Source organism: Prionailurus viverrinus, chromosome A2 (genome assembly GCF_022837055.1).
Source record: "Prionailurus viverrinus isolate Anna chromosome A2, UM_Priviv_1.0, whole genome shotgun sequence".
Taxonomy (NCBI): domain Eukaryota; kingdom Metazoa; phylum Chordata; class Mammalia; order Carnivora; family Felidae; genus Prionailurus; species Prionailurus viverrinus.
This window is the reverse complement of record NC_062562.1, coordinates 89,997,507-90,007,986: the sequence shown is the minus strand read 5'-3', so window position 1 is coordinate 90,007,986 and position 10,480 is coordinate 89,997,507.

Genomic DNA, 10,480 nt, shown 5'->3' with positions numbered 1-10,480 from the left:
TTTGAAAAAATAAAATTGACAAACCTCTACCAGGCTTCTCAAAAAGAAAAGGGAGATGACCCAAATAGATAAAATCATGAATTAAAATGGAATTATTACAACCAATCCCTCAGAGATACAAACAATTATCAAGGAATACTATGAAAAATTATATGCCAACGAATTGAACAACCTGGAAGAAATGGACAAATTCCTAAACACCCACACACTTCCAAAACTCAAACAGGAAGAAATAGAAAGCTTGAACAGACCCATAACCAGCGAAGAAATTGAATTGGTTATCAAAAATCTCCCAACAAATAAGAGTCCAGGACCAGATGGCTTCCCAGGGGAGTTCTACCAGACATTTAAAGCAGAGATAATACCTATCCTTCTCAAGCTATTCCAAGAAATAGAAAGGGAAGGAAAACTTCCAGACTCATTCTATGAAGCCAGTATTACTTTGATTCCCAAACCAGACAGAGACCCAGTAAAAAAAGAGAACTACAGGCCAATATCCCTGATGAATATGTATGCAAAAATTCTAATAAGATACTAGCAAATAGAATTCAACAACATATAAAAAGAATTATTCACCATGATCAAGTGGGATTCATTCCTGGGATGCAGGTCTGGTTCAACATTTGCAAATCAATCAACGTGATACATCACATTAATAAAAGAAAAGAGAAGAACCATATAATCCTGTCAATCGATGCAGAAAAGCCCTTGGACAAAATTCAGCACCCTTTCTTAATAAAAACCCTTGAGAATGTCGGGATAGAAGGAACATACTTAAAGATCATAAAAGCCATTTATGAAAAGACCACAGCCAACATATCCTCAATGGGGAAAAACTGAGAGCTTTTTCCCTGAGATCAGGGACACGACAGGGATGCCCACTCTCAACGCTGTTGTTTAACATAGTGTTGGAAGTTCTAGCATCAGCAATCAGACAACAAAAGGAAATCAAAGGCATCAAAATTGGCAAAGATGAAGTCAAGCTTTCACTTTTTGCAGATGACATGATACTATACATGGAAAATCCAATAGACTGCACCAAAAGTCTGCTAGAACTGATACATGAATTTAGCAAAGTTGCAGGATACAAAATCAACGTACAGAAATCAGGTGCATTCTTATACCCTAACAATGAGGCAACAGAAAGACAAATAAAGAAACTGATCCCATTCACAATTGCACCAAGAATCATAAAATACCTAGGAATAAATCTAACCAAAGATGTAAAAGATCTGTATGCTGAAAACTATAGAAAGCTTATGAAGGTAATTAAAGAAGATTTAAAGAAATGGAAAGACATTCCCTGCTCATGGATTGGAAGAATAAATATTATCAAAATGTCAATACTACCCAAAGCTATCTACACATTCAATGCAATCCCAATCAAAATGGCACCAGCATTCTTCTCGAAACTAGAACAAGCAATCCTAAAATTCATATGGAACCACAAAAGGCCCCGAATAGCCAAAGTAATTTTGAAGAAGAAGACCAAAGCAGGAGGTATCACGATCCCAGACTTTAGCCTCTACTACAAAGCTGTCATCATCAAGACAGCATGGTATTGGCACAAAAACAGACACACAGACCAATGGAACCCAGAACTAGACCCACAAACGTATGGCCAACTCATCTTTGACAAAGCAGGAAAGAACATCCAATGGAAAAAAGACAGCCTCTTTAACAAATGGTGCTGGGAGAACTGGACAGCAACATGCAGAAGGTTGAAACTAGACCACTTTCTCACACCATTCACAAAAAGAAACTCAAAATGGATAAAGGACCTGAATGTGAGACAGGAAACCATCAAAACCCTAGAGGAGACAGCAGGAAAAGACCTCTCTGACCTCAGCCGTAGCAATCTCTTACTCGACACATCCCCAAAGGCAAGGGAATTAAAAGCAAAAATGAATTACTGGGACCTTATGAAGATAAAAACTTCTGCAAAGCAAAGGAAACAACCGACAAAACTAAAAGGCAACCAACGGAATGGGAAAAGATATTTGCAAATGACATATCGGACAAAGGGCTAGTATCCAAAATCTATAAAGAGCTCACCAAACTCCACACCCAAAAAAAAATAATCCAGTGAAGAAATGGGCAGAAAACATGAACAGACACTTCTCTAAAGAAGACATCCAGATGACCAACAGGCACATGAAAAGATGCTCAAAGTCGCTCCTTATCAGGGAAATACAAATCAAAACCACACTCAGATATCACCTCACACCAGTCAGAGTGGCCAAAATGAACAAATCAGGAGACTATAGATGCTGGAGAGGATGTGGAGAAACGGGAACCCTCTTGCACTGTTGGTGGGAATGCAAATTGGTGCAGCCGCTCTGGAAAGCAGTGTGGAGGTTCCTCAGAAAATTAAAAATAGACCTACCCTATGACCCAGCAATAGCACTGTTAGGAATTTACCCAAGGGATACAGGAGTACTGATGCATAGGGGCACTTGTACCCCAATGTTTATAGCAGCACTCTCAACAATAGCCAATTATGGAAAGAGCCTAAATGTCCATCAACAGATGAATGGATAAAGAAATTGTGGTTTATATACATAATGGAGTACTACATGGCAATGAGAAAGAACGAAATATGGCCTTTTGTAGCAACGTGGATGGAACTGGAGAGTGTGATGCTAAGTGAAATAAGCCATACAGAGAAAGACAGATACCATATGTTTTCACTCTTATGTGGATCCTGAGAAACTTAACAGAAACCCATGGGGGAGGGGAAGGAAAAAAAAAAAAAAGAGGTTAGAGTGGGAGAGAGCCAAAGCATAAGAGACTCTTAAAAACTGAGAACAAACTGGGGGTTGATTGGGGGTGGGAGGGAGGGGAGGATGGGTGATGGGTATTGAGGAGGGCACCTTTTGGGATGAGCACTGGGTGTTGTATGGAAACCATTTTGACAATAAATTTCATATATTGAAAAAAAAAAAAAAATAAATAAATAATCAACAGGTAACAAGTGAATTAATTGCCTTGAGTCTCATCTTAAGAAAGTATACATAACTTTCCATTAGTTATCTATTAATTAGATCTCTTCTAGCTTGTTCAGTTTTAAAACATCTTATTTTATATTCTTGGATGCTCCTTCACTTTAATCTTTTTTCCTGTTCTTTCTTTTGGTTTATTATTTATATGTATTAAGGACTAATTTTAATTTGATAAGGTCCATTAATTATGTCATTTGATATTCACAATAAACCTATAAGTATCATTATTATCTTTATTTAACTAAAGACCAAATTAAGTTTTAATAAATAAGTAACTCATCTAAGTCCAAAGTATGCAAATAGCCATGTCATTACCAAAATCCAGGTCTCTGGGTCTGAAGCAAATCCTTTTAACTCTAATACATTCTGCTTTTGTCTCACCAGCATTATGTTTATTGGCTATTAATTTTTATTCCTTAAAGAAGTTCTTGATCATTTATCATTGTAAATAAGTTTCCCCTTTGAAATTTACAGTCAGAATGAATCTTTAACTTTAGTTAGTATATTTGCCTTTATACCAACATTTAAGCTGCATTTGATAACAATATACATCAGAAATATTAAGAGAATTTTAATGTAATGATAGAATATATATTTTTGATCACACAACTCTCCACATACAAATACATGATAGATAACTTGCGTGGCTTTCATTAAAGTCGTTCATTCATTCATCCATTCATTCACTGAGGCAAATTCTTTGTCAAGGTCATTAAGAAAACAAACATACAAACGAACAAGAAAAGACTGAGTAACTATCAGAATCCTGGGGAGACTGAGGAGACATGATAACTAAAGGCAATGTGGTATCTTAGATTGCATCCCGAAACAGAAGAGAAGACATTAGTGGGAAAGCTGGCAAAATTCCAAATGAAGGCCTTTAACAGTATTACTAAGGCTTGTGGGTCAGTACTGGCCAAAGCACCAAGGTATATATTATTTAACATTAAGGACAGCTGAGCAGAAGGTGTACCGAAAGTCCCTCAACCATCTTTGCAGTCTTCATATATATTTCCAGCTCTTCAAAATAAAAATAAAGTTTAAAAAATGCTTTATTGAGTATCTATAATGTGCTCTCTGGTGGCAAGGAATAGTCAGGAGAAAAAAATAAGACAGCTCCTGAACTCAATGAATTATAGTAATTAGGTTAGTAGTTCTAACTGTAAAACAATAGGACATCCCTTTATAATGGTGTCCACAAAGAACAGATATGTAAAAAGGAAAGTAGACATCAATTCCACTTGTCTAAGATAAAGAAAAATACATAGAGATCCAGAAAACCCTTCACAAATTTATCACATTATCTAATTTTGGGGGAGCCAATACAAATGGATGCTATTTGAAAGCCAATATTGCTTCCTATGCTAAGGATAACCTTGAAACATATATGTGAACGAAATTCTTCTCCTCATGAATAACATGTAAAGTTTTAGATAGAAAGGTAGTTATATAGATAATAAACAGACATCGATATAATACAAAGATGTAGATATAAAATTTTCCCTAACTATATTACTAAAATACTTTCGTTAAAGTAATGGCATTCAATTTGTTTTATTTTAGACACTAATAGCATCTAATTAGCAAGAGATCTAAGAGAATAGTTTTAATATATTAAGCATTTCAATTGGTAGTGAACAGTATGGATAACAATTCTCTATCAGAACAAGATTCTATACACCCTTTTAGTTAGATTGTAGAAATACTCACTTTTTTCAAGAAACAAGAACCTTGAGTTTTCTCATGCCTGTGTATAATACCATCTATCATATTTCAAATAGGAAATTTTTATCTTTTTCAAAAAATAATCTCTAGTAATCTCTACACCCACCATGGGGCTCGAACTCAGGACCCGGGATCAAGAGTCACATGCTCTATCGACTGAGCCAGCCAGACATCCTGGAAATTTTTATCTTAATACGCTTCCCAACTATTCAATTACATTTGCTACATTTAACAGAGTTATGAAAGCAAATGTAGTAATTGGTTTGATAAGAGGTTTATGTTAATGTTCGTAAACATAGTATACTTGAGAGAATAATTATAAACCAATTATAGGATCTACTTTTGTAACTAATCATTTAGAAACCCATTAACAGAAAGTTCTGTGAACAGATGAAATACTGTGCATGTCATTGTATGTTTGGGTACTATAAATATAGATTGGAAAGGCTTTGGGAAGGTTTAACTACATTTAAACCAACATTCTGCAGTCCATTTTCTATCAGTAAAATGCCTTGGAGTTTACACTCAAGAAATCCAGATGGACCACATTACCATTTGGCTTCTCTGAGCAGTATGAAAACATGACCTTGTTTCTCACAAAAGTATACAGTTTTATATTAGTGTTAAGTGCTGTAATATCTGTAAGCTTTTAACTTATTTTGACCTGCTCAAAACAGAATATTCCATTTTGTTGTCATTTGAGAATTGTTATGACTCAGGATGAAACGGGCCACTTAGCCAGTAGGTAATGGTATTATTTACAAACATACAATCAAGAGCATCATGATGCCATCTTAGGTGTGTAAAGTTCATTTTTGTTTTGATACAGCATCAGAAATATGTGGACTTTCATTTCTTTTCCTGGCAGTGGTAATAAATTTGGCTCAATCCATCAACATTGTGTCTCCTAGTCTTTCATATGACCTGTGTCTTCCATTTACATTTCCTGTGTTGGAGTTCTCAGATACGGGAATTCCAGTCACAGTGAAATAATAAAGTTCGGTTTTGGTGTACCAGCCTCTACTTTCCGTATATTTTGTCTCCCTTGCTTACTCACCTTTTAGATATTCTCTCAAGAAATGTTCTCAGGATAGGAACTGATGACCTCATTTACATTTCAGCATAACAAACAGCATGTCAGCTTTCCCCAGTGATATTTTCTTTTCTGGCAGTGGAAAAACATATTTAAGAAAACCACTCAATGGAGCACCTGGGTGGCTCAGTCAGTGAAGCGTCCGACTTTGGCGCAGGTCATGATCTCGCAGTTTGTGAGTTTGAGCCCCACGTGGGGCTCTGTGCTGACAGCTCGGAGCCTGGAGCCTGCTTGGGATTCTGTGTCTCCCTCTTTCCCCTTCCCCACTTGTGCTCTGTCTCACTTTCCAAAATAAATAATCATTAAAAAATTAAAAAAAAAAAAAAAGGACACAAAATGGGACCTCTATAAGAATGGCTGCAAATAGGCTTATTATGAGGTCTGCTTGGAAGGAAAGATAGACCTTTCCATTAACATAACATGGGTGATATGTAAGAATGCTTACATCCAAGTTTGCCAGGAACTGATTCAGTTCACTCTGTTATCCTGGAATAATTAGTAATAGAGTCCCATGTCATTCTCAAAAATGTCCCAATTTAGATATTAAATTATATAGTCATTTAGCCATTTAAAAGGGCTATCATACAAAGGGACCCAGACTTTGCCTGCAACAGGATATAGTAAGGAACATATGCATGAAAAGACAGATTCATTAATGTGCATATTTTTTTGAGTGTTTCTTTTTAAATATTTAGTAATCCTACAACCACTGATAATAAGTTACAGTACTTTTTTGTTTCTTTTTAGTCTTTACTTATCTTTATCGCCTTAAGTGAAACAAAGGCAGGATTCAATGTCACACATCGGAAAAGGCAGAATCAGCATACATTTTCTGGTAAAAAATCCAATATCTGATATCTGTCTCAGATCTCTGTAGGTGAGATGTGTTATATAGAGAGGATTGCCAAAAAGACTGCCTTTGGCTCAAGATCCAAGCCCTGGTATAAAACTAAAACTTTTAGGTGCTCCAGCAAGACTGAAAAGCTTTATCTGTTCCAAAGAAATTGATGGATATCACATTTGTCATTAAAACAAAAAAATGTATTTTTAAAAAGTGCAGATAGAAACATATAGAATTAATTAATAAAATCTTTGGAAGAGTGGAATGATTCAGAAAATCTATAATGTAATATACTTCCAAAACGTGCTGTTTGGGCACTGGTCTAATTACATTGACAACATGCATCGTGGTTTTGCTGAAAATCTGTGAAATGGTCACCAAGCCAGCAGCTGATCTCCAAAGTCAGTTTAGATAACAGAATAGCGATGGAAAGTTCACACTATTGCACACTTGAGTTAGTTGGGTCAAATGTTTCAAAAGAGTCAGAGTACAGAGTGCGAGGCTATGACTCTGGTGTCCTTTCACTGAGTTTTTATCAGTTTTCAGATATTTCTCTTTACATGAATACAATTAATTACATAATGTGATCTCTCTCTCTCTCTCTCCCTGGGCGGGGGTTATGATCTCACAGTGAAAGAGCAGACCTAGGCCGGCCGACCCCATTTTGTTCTGTGTTCTCCATCTTGTTCTGTGTCCTCCATCTTGTTCTGTGTCCTCCATCTTGTTCTGTATCCTCCATCTTGAGTGACTATGTCCCTGACATGGCCGCAGAAAGAAATTCCTGCTCAAACCTCAGACCACGCCTCCTCCCCTTGAGTAACTTCCTGATCAAACCATGCCCAGCAACCTGTGAAAGGGGACTCTGACCCTTCCCCAGCCAATTGGCTAAGGCCATGGCCATTACCTCACCAACTACCCCTAGACCCCTATAAACTCTCTGTGCTTTTGAAACTCGCTCTCTCTGGCATCTCACCGCTGTGTCAGTGCAGGTAGGGGATTGAGCTCGAGCTAGCTCAAATAAAGGCTCTTTGCTTTTGCATCGGACTCAGCTCCCTCGTGGCCTTTGGGGATCACAAATTCTGGGCATAACAACAGTTCAGGAGGTTGAGCCTGCTGGGGCGGTGGGGGGGGGGGGGGCGGAGAGAGAGATTTGTAACTGAGAAAAAAAATCAGGTAGAGAGAAAGATTTATTTCATTTTTGTTTAAACTTCATGACAAGGCAAGTCCCGAAAACATCGCAATAATTTTATAGGAAATAATATGCATACCTAAATAGAGCAATGGGGAAAAATGTATATTTCCATGTAGATCCACCTCAGAAATAAACATATCTCCACTAAAGTTTCTTAACTATGAAAATAAAAATAAGTTAAAAGTATTTTTCTGTTGTTGATGACCCATTATAAATACAACTAAGTCATTAGCAGCAAAACTGAAACCCTTGACCCAGGTCTAGTGATTTATTTTTTTTAAATATCATTATTCAGTATATACGTAAAAATTGGAGCTTTTATATAAATGTCTAAATTTTTTAAAACCTCTGAATCCCTCTTGAGACAGGACGTGCTTTCTTCAATTTAAAATAATCTTTTGTACTTCTCACCGATTTTTTTTAAAGTTTATATATTTATTTTGAGACGGAGGAAGCATGCACATGGGGGAGGGGCAGAGAGAGAGAATCCCAAGCAATCTTCATGCTGTCAGCGGGAGCCTGATACAGGGCCGGAACCTATAAGCCATGAGATCATGACCTGAGCTGAAATCAAGGGCTGGAATATTTATTGATTGGGCCACCCAGACACCCCTACACAGCTCTTATACTTGACTTTTTTTCATTTCTGTATAGATCTTCGGTACAGAATGAATACAGTCAGTTGGCACTTAGCACAGGGCACTCCTTTACCATATTGGCTAAAAAACATTAAAAAAAAAATTACTTTCCCATACTTTGTTGCAACTATAGAGGCTGGGAAACTTAAAGTGCACTTTCCCTTAGTTCCTAAGAACTAAATTCTGGATGTGACCTTGCTCCTAGCAACTGAAAAACTCTGGTTAGTTTGGGAAGACAGAGGTGAGGTATTTCTGCTTCCAACAGTGTCCTTGGAGATGTGACTCTTTAGTAGCAGTTATACTGATGACCCCAGCATTCCAGGTCCGGTAGCCTGCTGCCAAGAGGCAGTCATAGTGGCCTAGATGTTAGCAACGGGAACTTGCTGAGCCCGGGGTTTACAATTACAGGGCAAAACAGTTCTCTGACACCAGCTTCTCCATCATTCCATGATGGTGTAAGGGAGGATCTAATTTGCTACAATCTCTCTCTCTTTTGCTTGTAATAACTACAAAGATTTCTATTCCCTGTGCTGGCACTATCCCTTTTAGGGATCCCTGTTCTATATTTAAAAACAAGTCACTCTTAGCAATGTTTATTTCGGGGGAATTGCTAGAATTATCGCTCTCACTTGTAGAAAGGTAAATGAAATTGATGTTCATTGTCCCATGAAAAAAATGGTCATGCTAGATGACCTGCACAGCTCCAATATTCATTATAAAGTAAAGACAAATACTCTGAGTTGGAAGTAAGAGGTGTGAATGATCAAGAGACTTCAAAGAGTAAAAGGCAGGGGCGCCTGGGTGGCTCAGTCGGTTATGCGGCTGACTTCAGCTCAGGTCATGATCTTGCAGCCCGCGGGTTCAAGGCCTGCATCAGGCTCTGCACTGATAGCTCAGAACCTGGATTCTGCTTCAGATTCGATGTGTCCCTCTCTGCCCCTCCCCCACTCACATTCTGTCTCTATCCCTCAAAATTGAATAAACGTTAAAAAAACAAAAAAAATTTTTTAAAAGTAAAATGTTTACCCACCTAATGGATTTACAGAACTTCCACTGAAATGGAAAGAATGTCAAGGACCACCTTCCCCAGAGGGGAATTCACTGGGATAGAATTAAAAGTCTGTATTCAGGATTTAGATTGCTAATAGGAAGTCCCACCCCCAAGCAAAGACCCTGAGGCTAAATATCTGTACCTTGAATCCAACACAGACACTGTAACACAGCATGCATGCTTTGGGGACAATGGCTAAGGACACAGGGGTCAAGAGACACTCAGAGTCCACTTCATGGTGTTGATATGCAAAGACTCCCTTAGAGCGGCCAATTCAGTGAAGATGGAGAGAGATATTAGCTTCCTGCTAATTTACCTGGTTGTGACTGGAGCCAGTTTTCACGTGACAATATTTAAACCCTAAGCTTTGAAGTGATTCCCTGTTGGCTCCATTATGTTTTTTCCTGGAGACGTAGGATCATCATTTTCTCCCACATTCTCTCCTTAGACATTGTGTCTATCAAATATATTTTTAAGTTTATGTATTTATTTTGAGAGAAAGAGAGAGCAGTGGAGGGGCAGAGAGAGAGGGGGGGGAGAGAGAATTCCAAGCAGCCTCTGCCCTGTCAGCACAGAGCCAGATGTGGAGATCGAACTCATAAACCGTGAGACCATGACCTGAGCTGAAACGAGAGCTGGACGCTTAACCGACGGAGCCATCCAGGCACCCCCAGAACTATCAAAGGTTTAGTGCTTTGGTTAAATACTTACATTTCCAGCAGCCTAATTCTAGTCTCTGTGACTTCTTTCAAACCACTGCAGGAGTCCCACGTCGGTCTCCTACCCACAGCGTCTTCCCAGGATTGCATACCTCTAGCAGATTAATCATCCCACTGCCAAAGGATTCCAATGAGGTTCCGTCATCCTCAAATACGAACACTGGCACTTTACAGTGTGGACTGGAAGTGTTTATGGAAAAGTATTTGCAACTAAAAAAT